Raw genomic sequence first — 13162 nt, 5'->3', positions numbered from 1 at the left:
TCTCGAACCTGGGTCCTCCACATCCTAGTTCGATGTTCTATCCACTGCGCCACCGCCTGGTCAGGCAGATCAGTCAATACTTAATGGAAGATCTGAAACTTTGCTGTTTTCCCTCATGAGTTTTAACTTCTTTGATTTATGGTAGTACTAAAACTGTATTCTCCAAGAATTTAGATACCATTTAGAAACTCATATTGTACTCGGGATTATCACTGGTTGAAAGAGAAAAATCAATTTCTTGTCTAAACATTGCTGCCAGCAAAAAAAAGGCAAAATAATGATCTTTTCAGCAAGGTATTTAGTGGATACAGCAGACAAAGTAAACAAGATTGTGAAGAAAGATCTTGTACCATGTCTTGGGCTACAGTGTTCTGGGAAAGCAATTTAGGATGTTCTATCCTAAGTTAAGACCAATCCTTCATGGAAATGAAGTGAGCATTGAATCAAAGTCATGGGTCATGTAACAGAGAAAATAGTCAAAAGTGTCTCGTCTCTTATTTTTGTTGTGAAGTGGACTTCGCTATGTAAACTGCTGACTTTTTAGACTACTCTTCTAGTTATTCTGATTGCCTTTACCATTTTTTATTTATTTTTTTATTTGTTTTACAAAGACAGAGAGAGTCAGAGAGAGGGATAGATAGGGACAGATAGACAGTAACGGAGAGATATGAGAAGCATCAATCATCAGTTTTTTGTTGCGACACCTTAGTTGTTCATTGATTGCTTTCTCATATGTGCCTTGACCATGGGCCTTCAGCAGACTGAGTAACCCCTTGCTCAAGCAAGTGCCCTTGGATCCAAGCTGGTGAACTTTGCTCAAACCAGATGAACCCGCACTCAAGCTGGCGACCTTGGGGTCTCGAACCTGGGTCCTCCGCATCCCAGTCTGACGCTCTATCCACTGCACCACCACCTGGTCAGGCGCCTTTTCCATTTTAAAAATCTTTCCTTTAGTATCCTGCAGAAAGATGGTTTGCTTTATCTTGTCTCCATTTTGCATTTTGTGCATTAACTTCATAGCTACAGGACAGTCTCATCTTTAGTAGATACATCATGCACTCTGAGAGGCTTGAATAAGAAACAAGTGGAATGTGTGGGGATTGTGCTGGAAAAGAACATGGTGGATAGTGGACAGAATTCAGGCTGTGGGAGGATGAGTCACACAACTTACAGGAAAAATTCTGTTGCAAACATAATGCATCATTTGCTTCCTGAACGACCCATTCAGAAGGAGCCATTGTCACATCAGTAAACTCTCCCGATGAGATTTTGTGGATATTCCTAGTAGAGTTCTGGGAGACTTTGTTGGAATCAACCTTTCCAACCTTTACAACTTTTGATTTATTAATAACTTAAGAAGAGGATGTCAGGGGCCTTTGGGGGTCTGCAAAAGGTATTGTTAGATTAGAACATGACTGTTTTTGTGTATGTTGATAAAAACCAGTTATAATTTTTGTTTAAGCATCAATTTTGAGTATAGTTTAAAAGAAAACAACCTCTTCCCTTCTCTGAGTTTATTTCTTTTTTTTTTTTTTATTTATTCATTTTAGAGAGGAGAGGGAGAGACAGAGAGAGGGGGGGGGGAGAGACGGGAGGGGGGAGGAGCTGGAAGCATCAACTCCCATATGTGCCTTGACCAGGCAAGCCCAGGGTTTCGAACCGGCAACCTCAGCATTTCCAGGTCAATGCTTTATCCACTGCGCCACCACAGGTCAGGCTGAGTTTATTTCTTAATGAGCGCTTTAAGAATTTATCTTTAATGTGTATTGTCATAAGGTGTAATCAGACTTGAAAGTTATAAGTTGACTACCTTTGGACTTCTGCCCTGCACACAGTTTACATGCAAGGTAAACAGGCCCTGTACAGTTTCTTACCTGAAATAAAGCTTAGTTGTCACTTGGTTAACTTCCTGGTTTTTTATTTTGTTTTGTTTTGTTTTTATTTTTGACAGAGAGAGTCAGAGAGAAGGATAGATAGAGACAGATATACAGGAAGGGAGAGAGATGAGAATCATCAATTTTTCATTGTGGCACTTTAGTTGTTCATTGATTGCTTTCTCATATATGCCTTGACCGTGGGGCTACAGCAGACCAAGTAACTCCTTGCTCAAGCCAGCGACCTTGGGTTCCAGCTGGTGAGCTTTGCTCAAACCAGATGAACCCGCACTCAAGCTGGCGACCTCGGGGTCTCGAACCTGGGTCCTCCGCATCCCAGTCTGATGCTCTATCCACTGTGCCACTGCCTGGTCAGGCAACTTCCTAGTTTTTAAATAAAACATAATATATTAGTCACCTGGAAATTTGGAATTTGCATCTAATGATATAAATCTTTCCTCACTAATCAAGTGTTTCAAGCTAAATTAAAATGAATATTTCTAATATTTCTGACTTCAGTAGAATCTTAAGTATGATTGATTCTATCGAATCATGTATTGATGAGTGATAATTTTCTATGCAGTGTAGTTAACCTTTCTGAAGGCTATAGAAAGCACTCCACTTTATCGTGGTTGTCTTTTTGAAAGTTACACTGAAGGTCCATGTAAATGTTACTTGTAATCTCAGAACAAGCCAAACTTTTTATTCCTTGGCATTGCATACACACTGTGTGAAAATAAATACCTTTGTGTCAAATGGACAATAACAGATTAGTGTCTTACAAAGTAAGTATAAATAGAAGCCTTGTAAATTTTATATTTTAACTCTGACACTTATTGTTTGCAGGGAACTAAGTAAGGTCTGGTCCCTGGTTCTCAGAGTTGACCTAATCTGAAAGGAGGGATAAGAGGTGTAAGCAACATGTACGGATAGGGCCACCTCACACCACTAGAACCAACCAAAATACCAGGTGCCATGAGAAGCTGTCTCTTTCTAGCTGGGAAGATGGAGGAAGAAGTTAAGAGTTGTGGTTTTGAGCTGGATTTTGAAGGATGTGTAGGCAGAGACTATGGGGAAAGGGATGACTAAAGTGGAAATTGCTTCTTGGGCCAATGTCTGGTTTGCATAGGCTAGAGACAGGTCACATGCAGCATGTGTGATGGGGAAACGGAGGGATTCCTTAGGTTAGCTGTATTCACTGTGCCTCCTCCCTTGCCTCTGCGGCTGGACTGGGGTAAATGGAGTCAGAAAGGAAGCCTTGAGCCTACCCCGTGGTCCTCTGTTCTCCTTTACCTTCTCACTTGCCATTATAGGACGGTAAGAAGTTGCCTGACCAGGCAGTGGCACAGTGGATAGAGCGTTGGCCTGGGATGCTAAAGACCCATGTTCGAAACCCTGAGGTCATCGGCTTGAGTGAGGGCTAATCTGACTTGAGCATGCGGTTGCTGGCTTGAGCATGGGATCATAGACATGACCCCATGTTCGCTGGCTTGAAGCCCAAGGTCACTGGCTTGAGCAAGGGGTCACTGGCTTAGCTGGAGCCTCACAGTCAAGGCACATATGAGAAAGCAATGAATGAATAACTAAGGTGTTGCAACTATGAGTTCATGCTTCTCATTTCTCTCCCTTCCTGTCTGTCTCTGTCTCTCTCTTGCTAAAAAAAAAAAAGAGGAAAGAAAGAAAGAAAGAAAGAAAGAAAGAAAGAAAGAAAGAAAGAAAGAAAAGAAAAAAGATTAAAAATAAGTTATGGAGAAAAAGACTAGGGAGAGGAATGGGGTGGGAGTAGGGAAACAGGACTGCACTTAGCCACATTCTTCTTTTATTTTTCTTTATTTTAGTTTTCTCTGCCTTTTCCAAAACTTGGCAGAGTCCATTTTTGGAAAGAGGAAGGAAAAAGGTAGGTAGGGGAATTTCAGTAGCTCGCCACTCATCTTTGTTCTGCCTATAATTGTATGGGATTAAAGAGCATAGATTGAGTAATGTTTGCAGAAAATAAACAGATCTAATGCTGAGCATACAAAAATAATCTTGATGGACCCTAACCTTAGTTCTTCTATGTCATCGTCATAATCATCAGTTACATTTTATGTAGGACCTACAGGATGCATGGGCTTGTCTTATAGCAAAGATTAAAAAGATTTTTCTCTGTAGAGGTAGAGGGGGTTTAGAAGAAATATTTCTTTCTCTGTCTCTCCCTCTGAAAGAAATGGTGCTTAAAGGAGCATTCAGAGCATACGATGTTGGGTGGATATAAATTTTTTGCACTTTTATATAATCTTTTAGGATATGTATGTATGTTTCCTTTTTCCTTCTCCATAAGTAAAAGGAAAAACTAAAACAGAAAGAATAAGCTTGAAAAATAATTACATTTATGGAGTCATTTTTATTTTTATGTTTTTTAGATTTTATTCAATTTTTTTAGAGAGAGAGGGGAGAGAGAAGGGGAGAGGAGCAGGAAGCATCTACTCCCATATGTGCCTTGACCCAGCAAGCCTGGGGCTTCAAACCTGCGACCTCAGCATTCCAGGTCAACTTTATTCACTGTACCACCACAGGTCAGGCTAGGGAGTGATTTTTTTTAAAATAATTTTATTTTTTAATGGGGCGACATCAATAAATCAGGATACATATATTCAAAGATAACAAGTCCAGGTTATCTTTTGTTCAATTATGTTTCATACCCATCACCCAAAGTCAGATTGTCCTCTGTCACCTTCTATCTAGTTTTCTTTGTGCCCCTCCCCCTCCCCCTTCCCCTCTCCCTCTCCCCCTTCCCCCCGTAACCACCACACTCTTATCAATGTCTCTTAGTCTCACTTTTATGTCCCACCTACATATGGAATAATGCAGTTCCTGTTTTTTTCTGATTTACTTATTTCACTTCATATAATGTTACCAAGATTCCACCATTTTGCTGTAAATGATCCAATGTCATCATTTCTTATGGCTGAGTAGTATTCCATAGTGTATATGTGCCACATCTTCTTTATCCAGTCTTCTATTGAAGGGCTTTTTGGTTGTTTCCATGTCCTGGCCACTTTGAACAATGCTGCAATGAACATGGGGCTACATGTGTCTTTACGTATCAGTGTTTCTGAGTTTTGGGGGTATATACCCAGTAGAGGGATTGCTGGGTCATAAGGTAGTTCTATTTGCAGTTTTTTGAGGAACCACCATACTTTCTTCCATAATGGTTGTACTACTTTACATTCCCACCAACAGTGTATGAGGGTTCCTCTTTCTCCACAGCCTCTCCAACATTTGCTATTAACCTGTCTTGTTAATAATAGCTAATCTAACAGGTGTGAAGTGGTATCTCATTGCAGTTTTGATTTGCATTTCTCTAATAACTAAAGAAGATGAGCATCTTTTCATATATCTGTTGGCCATTTGTATTTCTTCCTGAGAGAAGTGTCTGTTCATGTCCTCTTCCCATTTTTTTATTGGATTGTTTGTTTGTTTGTTGTTGAGTTTTATGAGTTCTTTGTATATTTTGGATATTAGGTCCTTATCTGAGCTGCTGTTTGAAAATATCATTTCCCATTTAGTTGGCTGTCTGTTTATTTTGTTACCAGTTTCTCTTGCTGAGCAAAAACTTCTTAGTCTGATGTAGTCCCATTCATTAATTTTTGCCTTCACTTCTCTTGCCTGTGGAGTCAAATTCATAAAATGCTCTTTAAAACCCAGGTCCATGAGTTGAGTACCTATGTCTTCTTCTATGTACTTAATTGTTTCAGGTCTTATGTTTAGATCTTTGATCCATTTTGAGTTAATTTTAGTACAGGGGGACAAATTGTGGTCCAGTTTCATTCTTTTGCATGTGGCTTTCCAGTTTTTAGGGAGAGATTTTTAAAGCTACCTTGTCAAGAAATGCACCTGCTAGAGAGGCTTGAAGAAAAAACTGTTGTCAAATTTTAAGACCAGAGAGTAACAAATATAGCTTCTACTCTGGATTACTTGGTGTGTTTTTTTTTCTTTTTTTCCCCTTAAAGTGAACATATTTTATCTTCTCATAAAATATTGTTTTCTTTCTTTGCTTTCTGAGAAATTCTGTCAAACTGACCACTATTTTTTAAAATTAACTATTCACTAGATTGATTTATTTATTCGTTTTTAGAGAAAGAGTTGGGGGGGGAGAGGGAGAGAGAGCGAGAGAGAGGATAAGGGAGAAGCAGGAAGCATCAACTCCCATATGTGCCTTGACCAGGCAAGCCTGGGGTTTTGAACTGGCGACCTCAGCGTTTAGGGTTGACACTTTATCCACTGCGCCACCACAGCCGACCACTATTCTTTGATAGTATGATGAGCTCTTTCTGTCACAGGACTGTTCTGGGAGTTTGGTGCAGCTCTACTCTGTCAAGCCTAATTAGAGACTACTCATGGATCTTCATCAAGACCCGCATTGTACATTTCTGTGCCTATGTGATGAAACCACTTCATGCTTCCTGTTTTTAAAAACTGAGGTTTATATTGAATTGGAGGGTTAAATGTGTTTCTGGAAGATATACTTTGCTTTTTTTAGAGTGTATTTGCTATATAAATTGAGAGTTTTCTTACTCCAGACTGAGTAAAATGTTAATGTGAATGTTACTCACTGCTGAGGAATGCAGTGGTTACGTAAGGTTGAGCAAAGGAGGTAAAAAGCTGAGACACCATCCCTCATGAACTTCTTCATCAGAGGATAAATTGGAAGGAAGCTTCTGATTGGCCGTAGGCAGTCTCCCTGAAAGGCTCATAGAAGTTCTGCGGAGATGCACTCTATGACGGTAATCTCTCTTTTTTCAGCTTCTGCCCCTTGCTGCGAAACAGCAAGAGAAAGAAATCAAGGAGCCGCTCCTGTAATTTACCAGATAAGCCCAGCAGGGTCAATAGAGTGCCCAGGGAAAAGCTGCAGAATCTGAAGATAAACTACTTTGAAGAGCTTTTACCTTACAGCTGACCTGGAAGAAGGACTCCCAGTGACAAGGTGAGTTAGGGGGAATGGCAGCTTAAAATCAAAAGCGAGGTTAGATTAGGCATTGCTCCTAACAGCCAGATTAGTGAGACGTTACCAAATCCCAGGAAGGTTTCTTTATGCCTTTTATTTGTATATCAGATCTAAAAGACATATTAATCATGGCTATCTTTAGCCATCTTAGCAAAACGTTCTGCTGTAATTGTGTTAAGGATAGGAAGGAGAAAAACGTGCCAGAGTATTTGTTAACCTTTTTCTACCTATTGGCTGGCATTGTGTGGAAATAGACTCTCTCTTGCCTTCTTGAGTAATGAACCTACACACCAAAGCCTAAGAACGTTTCCATTGTACGCATACGTGCACACAGGCCACTTGTGCACGCATGCACACGTTCTTAAAACGCACTCATTTATTATAATCTTCCAAAGTAAACAGGTAGACAATTGCAGCTGATTTCATTTTGCTGATGAGACTGAAATAACTATTATGATACCAGCAATACTTGCTATGGGTACTATAGGCTTCTTGTCCTCTTTGCTATTTGCAGTTATTATTTCCAGAGCCACTTCACACATGCTATTTGACATCTTAGGCTCGGTGACTTCATTCTTCAAAATTTGGATGTTTTCCTCCCAGTTTTACAAAACTTTCTGGGTGTGTGCCACTAGAGCTCATAGAGAGCTTTTGCAAGCTATATATCCTCTACTCAAACTCCTGTTTGCCCTGCGACACAGGACAGATGTTGGTGGTAGTGCTGGTGGTGCTAGTTTAGACATCCATAATTTGGGAAATGCTTCCCAGGTATTCCGATACCACGCCTACCCTCTTCTTGCATGGACTGGTCCCTCCTGATAGGCCAGAAACTAGTGCTCAGTGATTTAGTGTAATGATTGTCATAAGCTTTCTGTTTATAACTGCATTATTTAAAATTACATTTTAGAGAACTTGCACATTGGTGGAAATTTTAGACTATAATTTTTTTAACCTGTAAACATTTTGTTTTTTTAAACTGAATTAATTGCTGACATTGTTGGACCTTCTGGAAACTTCATATATGAAAACTAGATACCTAGCTTCTTTTGGAAGATTAAAAATTTGGTCTTGTCACTATTCCAAGGACTGAGGTTTGTTCCCTACAGATTCATGTCACCTGCCTGGCACCGGTATGCTTTTGTGGCCAAGAGTCTTGCTTTAAGCATCTGTTTCTTCTCTTTATGTGAAGTCTCTCCCACACACTTTACACATAACACTGCTAGTCTTTATTTTCTTTTGGCATTTTATTGTTTTGTATAAAATGTATGTACTTGGAGAATGCTGGCGTCGTGAAGTTAAGCTGACACCTGCCAGACTTGCCTATGAAGAAGGAAGATTCTTCCAAAATCAGATGGTCCATTGTTCTTAGTTTGGAAATACGATTTTATAATGATAAAGTATGAATCATTCTTTCTAGACCTTGAGGTTGTCATCTCAGAGTCTGAAATGTCATGACTAATGCTTCCATTGCCTGATATGACTATTTTGGTCCCAGGAGGTAAAGTGGATTCATTGAGTTGGCTGCTTTTTGAATGACACTTATAGTGATTTAGAGTCCATTTTCTAACCCTTTACTCATACTGGACACCAGAGTGATTCAGCAAGCAATAGGCTGTGCCATCTTCACATGTGGACCTTTTGACATCGAGAAATCTCTCCATCAGATGTACCTTCAAGTACAGTGGGTCGTAGTTAATCATAAGATTTCTCCTTGCCCATCTTTGATCGCTATATGTTATTGGGAACTGAACCACTTACAGGAATATTACTGTCAATTTGATACTGAATCAAACTTTTATAATATAACAAAGTTTTAGTCATGAAAGCATTTCACATCACAGGATTCTTATGGGCACAGCACTTCTCTGTGTGCATTAGCTAAACTCAAACATTAATTATTTGATCATTGTTTACAAATAGGGGGGAAGCTGCCTCCATCTCAAAACAGCAGTTCTTCTCCCAACATGATATTTAACTTCAAACAGGTAGTGCCTGTTACTTAAGCAGATTTCAGGCCTCAGGATATTCATTTTTAATGTTGAAGCAAACAAGAAGGAAGGCCAGCAGGCTTGGATGTTTATTTCAGGTACTTTACTGTCCTCCTGGCTCTTTACTTTGCTCTATCTCTTGGAATCTCTAAGGTCAGTATTGCCTAGGAGCTCTTGATACTTGACCCCACGCACAGATGAAGTGTACGGGAGTCCCTTTGGCTATCAGGTTTAGGTCCATGGAAATAAAGTAACTGGAATTTTGTTTCCACACGTTTGGTGGGTTGGGACTTGACTATATGAGAAATTAAACTCTTCTTTAAAGGGGAAAAAGCAGGTGATTTGGTATCTCATTTCCTTAACAAAATGTCTTTATTTTACTTTTAGATTTTATTAATTGACTTTTGAGAAAGCAGAGAGAGAGAGAGGGAGAAAGAGAGAAAGTGGGGGAGAAGCGGGAATCATCAACTCATTGTAGTTTCATCCTGTGTGTTCCTTGACCTGGCAAGCCCCGGGTGTCTTGAACCAGTGACCTCAGCGTTCCAGGTTGACACTTTATCCACTGTACCACCACAGGTCACATGTTTTTATTTTTATTATTCCTTTGTCATAGGAATTCATTTGTATGCGTATATATTCAGGAATGCTTTCAGAAAGCCCTTTATCTTTCTTGGAGTTCCTGTTATCAGCCTCACATTCTATTTCACTTAACTCCCGGAGGAAAGAATAAATAGGACTGAAAAAATGGAACCAGAGTAGGGAGTGCTTGAGAGCCACTGCTGATCTAGAGAACAGGTCGAAATGTGGTGAGAAGGGTAAATTCAGAAAACCAGCTCACCAGTCAGCAAATACAACAGGATTCTGCAAAAACTGAAGAGGAGACAGCGTGCTGAATCCCAGCGTGGCAAAGCAGTGGATGCTTCTGTTTCTTTTTTCCTGTTTTGAGGACCACGAGATGTCTCCCTCAGGCTGTCGAGAGGGAGAGAATGTCCAACAAGAATTGGCAATCCAGATGTCGTTTTACTTGCCCCGTCTTCCTCCGTGGCTGTTCCTTCTTTTCTGTCTCCCAGGTTGAAGGGAGTCTTTTCTGTTCAAGAGACACCTAATTTTAAACAGCTGAAAGGGCTAAGAGGGAGGTAGCAGGCCCATAGCTAGCTCTTCTTCCCAGGAAAGGAGTGAGAATACACTGATGTTTCCTTCATGCTCAGTTGAAAAGAATGGGAGCAGGGACTAGGAAGGAATCTATCCGGAGATGAAGGCTGTGCCCTGGACCGGCTCTGCCCTCTATGTTGTCTTTCTCAATCCGGTAGGTCATCGAAATCTCAGAAAGTTGAGACAAGATTTGAAAAATAAATTGTACATTAAATACATATCCGGTAAAAGCAGAAATGAAGAGGTAATTAAGTGAAATAAAGTAGAATATTATTAATGTGGAAGGTTTTATATAGTATATATGTAGTAGGGACAAGGGGAGTTTTTTGTCTCTATGTTTGCTTACAAATACTTGTTTATTTCTTAATTTTTAATTGAATTTGTTGAGGTGACATTGGTTAATTAAATTATATAAGTTTCAGCTGTACAATTTTTTTTTTTTTTTTGTATTTTTCTGAAGCTGGAAATGGGGAGAGACAGTCAGACAGACTCCCGCATGCGCCCGACCGGGATCCACCCGGCACGCCCACCAGGGACGATGCTCTGCCCACCAGGGGGCGATGCTCTGCCCCTCCGGGGCGTCGCTCTGCCGCGACCAGAGCCACTCTAGCGCCTGGGGCAGCCATCCCCAGCGCCCGGGCCATCTTTGCTCCAATGGAGCCTTGGCTGCGGGAGGGGAAGAGAGAGACAGAGAGGAAAGCGCGGCGGAGGGGTGGAGAAGCAAATGGGCGCTTCTCCTATGTGCCCTGGCCGGGAATCGAACCCGGGTCCCCCCGCATGCCTGGCCAACGCTCTACCACTGAGCCAACCGGCCAGGGCAGCTGTACAATTCTTGCCCTGGCCGGTTGGCTCAGGACCCGGGTTCGATTCCCGGCCAGGGCATACAGGAGAAGCGCCCATTTGCTTCTCCACCCCTCTGCCGTGCTTTCCTCTCTGTCTCTCTCTTCCCCTCCCGCAGCCAAGGCTCCGTTGGAGCAAAGATGGCCCGGGCGCTGGGGATGGCTCTGTGGCCTCTGCCCCAGGCGCTAGAGTGGCTCTGGTCGCAACATGGCAATGCCCAGGATGGGCAGAGCATCGCCCCCTGGTGGGCAGAGCGTCGCCCCCTGGTGGGCATGCCGGGTGGATCCCGGTCGGGCTCATGCGGGAGTCTGTCTGACTGTCTCTCCCTGTTTCCAGCTTCAGAAAAATGAAAAAAAAAAAAAAGAAATCTGTAAAAAAATAATAGTATACTGAATTCCCATATCCACACACCAGAGTCATTTATTCCTTTCCTGTTTCATTCAAAAGTTCTTAGAGGTAGACATGTCATATCCAACATACATGCTTCAGTATGCATCTCAATATGTAAAATTTTCTACAAAACTATTTCATTCTCACACCTAACAATACAAATACTTTTTTATATCATTTACTACTTATTCCATATTCAAATTTCTCTATCATATTTCTCAAAATCATCTTTTTGTGTGTGAGAAAGAAAGACAGGTAGACAGATAGGGATAGACAGACAGGAAGGGAGAGAGATGAGAAGCATCAGTTCTTCGTTGCAGCATCTTAATTGTTCATTGATTGTTTTCTCATATGTGCCTTGACCAGGGGGCTCCAGCAACCAAGCCAGTGACCCCTTGCTCAAGCCAGTGACCTTGAGCTCAAGCCAGCAACCTTGGGGTCATGTCAGTGATCCTGTGTTCAAGCCGGTGAGCCTGTGCTCAAGCTGGGGACCTTGGGGTTTCAAACCTGGGTCCTCAGCGTCCCTGGCCAACACTGAATCCACTGCACCACCACCTGGTCGGGTAAAATTGTCTTTTTATAGTTGGTTTATTTACATCAGATCCAAAGTGCATACATTTCTTTTGACTATTGAGCCTCTTAACCCTTTGAAGTGAGTTTTTCTCCTGTTTGCTTAGCCTGGGAGTGTTTTTTTTTGTTTGTTTGTTTTCAGGAAATGAAATTAGTTCCAGTCACAGTTTTATTAACTTAAAATCATGTTTGTTTGACAACCAATTTGTGGAAACAAGAGGAACATATATTTGCCTTTTTTAAATGTTGCCTTACACATTTTTAAAATAAAAATTTTTGTTACGATCATACTCTGGATGGTCAGGAGGCACGAGGATGTACATGAATCTTTGTACTACTCAAAAGGTTAATTAAGTCTTTCTTATCTAGAATAGTACCCCTTTCTTCAAGTTATTTACTTTGTGAAGAAACCAAGCCACATGGGCAATAGAAAGATCCACATGCTGGGTGGTTTTGCCCATTGTTACTTGACCTTCTTCTCTGTCAACCAGGTTATTAGAAACTAGAAGTTAGATTTAGAGGCTTGATTAGATTCAGATTCTACTTTTTGATAAGTGTTCTGTTTCCATGGTGCTGTGTACTTCATGTAGCTTCAACTCAGAGGGATGTTTTGTCTGGTTGCCCCACTTTAGTGATGCTAAGATTCAATACTAGCTTCTGGAAGTAATATCCTGATCCATTAGGAAGTTTCCCCCATCCTTTTTTTTTTCAACTAGTGATTTTTTTTTTTTAATAAATTTTTATTAATGGTAATGGGATGACATTAATAAATCAGGGTACATATATTCAAAGAAAACATGTCTAGGTTATTTTGTCATCAAATTATGTTGCAAACCCCTCGCCCAAAGTCAGATTGTCCTCCGTCACCCTCTATCTAGTTCTCTGTGCCCCTCCCCCTCCCCCTAACTCTCTCCCTCCCTCCCTCCCATGTCCTCCCTCCCCCCCCCCCCACCCTTGGTAACCACCACACTCTTGTCCATGTCTCTTAGTCTCATGTTTATGTTCCACCAATGTATGGAATCATGTAGTTCTTGTTTTTTTCTGATTTACTTATTTCACTCCTTATAATGTTATCAAGATCCCACCATTTTGCTGTAAATGATCTGATGTCATCATTTCTTATGGCTGAGTAGTATTCCATAGTGTATATGTGCCACATCTTCTTTATCCAGTCTTCTATTGAAGGGCTTTTTGGTTGTTTCCATGTCTTGGCCACTGTGAACAGTGCTGCAATGAACATGGGGCTACATGTGTCTTCACGTATCAATGTTTCTGAGGTTTTGGGGTATATACCCAGTAGAGGAATTGCTGGGTCATAAGGTAGTTCTATTTGCAGTTTTTTGAGGAACCACCATACTTTC

The 13162-nt window shown here is 41.0% G+C and overlaps 1 protein-coding gene across 5 annotated transcripts in view; it reads left to right on the top strand.

Moving 5' to 3' along the window:
• OSBPL6 (oxysterol binding protein like 6) overlaps positions 1–13162 on the top strand; it is a 235393-nt gene that overhangs the window by 103368 nt on the left and 118863 nt on the right. For all 5 annotated transcript variants that reach the window (XM_066279263.1, XM_066279264.1, XM_066279261.1 and 2 more), the window contains exon 2: positions 6660–6840. The gene's annotated coding sequence lies outside the window, so the exon portion shown is untranslated. The remainder of the gene's footprint in view (positions 1–6659; positions 6841–13162) is intronic.

This window comes from Saccopteryx bilineata, chromosome 5, assembly GCF_036850765.1.
Source record: "Saccopteryx bilineata isolate mSacBil1 chromosome 5, mSacBil1_pri_phased_curated, whole genome shotgun sequence".
Classification (NCBI taxonomy): Eukaryota; Metazoa; Chordata; class Mammalia; order Chiroptera; family Emballonuridae; genus Saccopteryx; species Saccopteryx bilineata.
The sequence above is the reverse complement of the archived record's forward strand: the minus strand, read 5'-3'. Positions and strand labels throughout refer to the sequence as shown.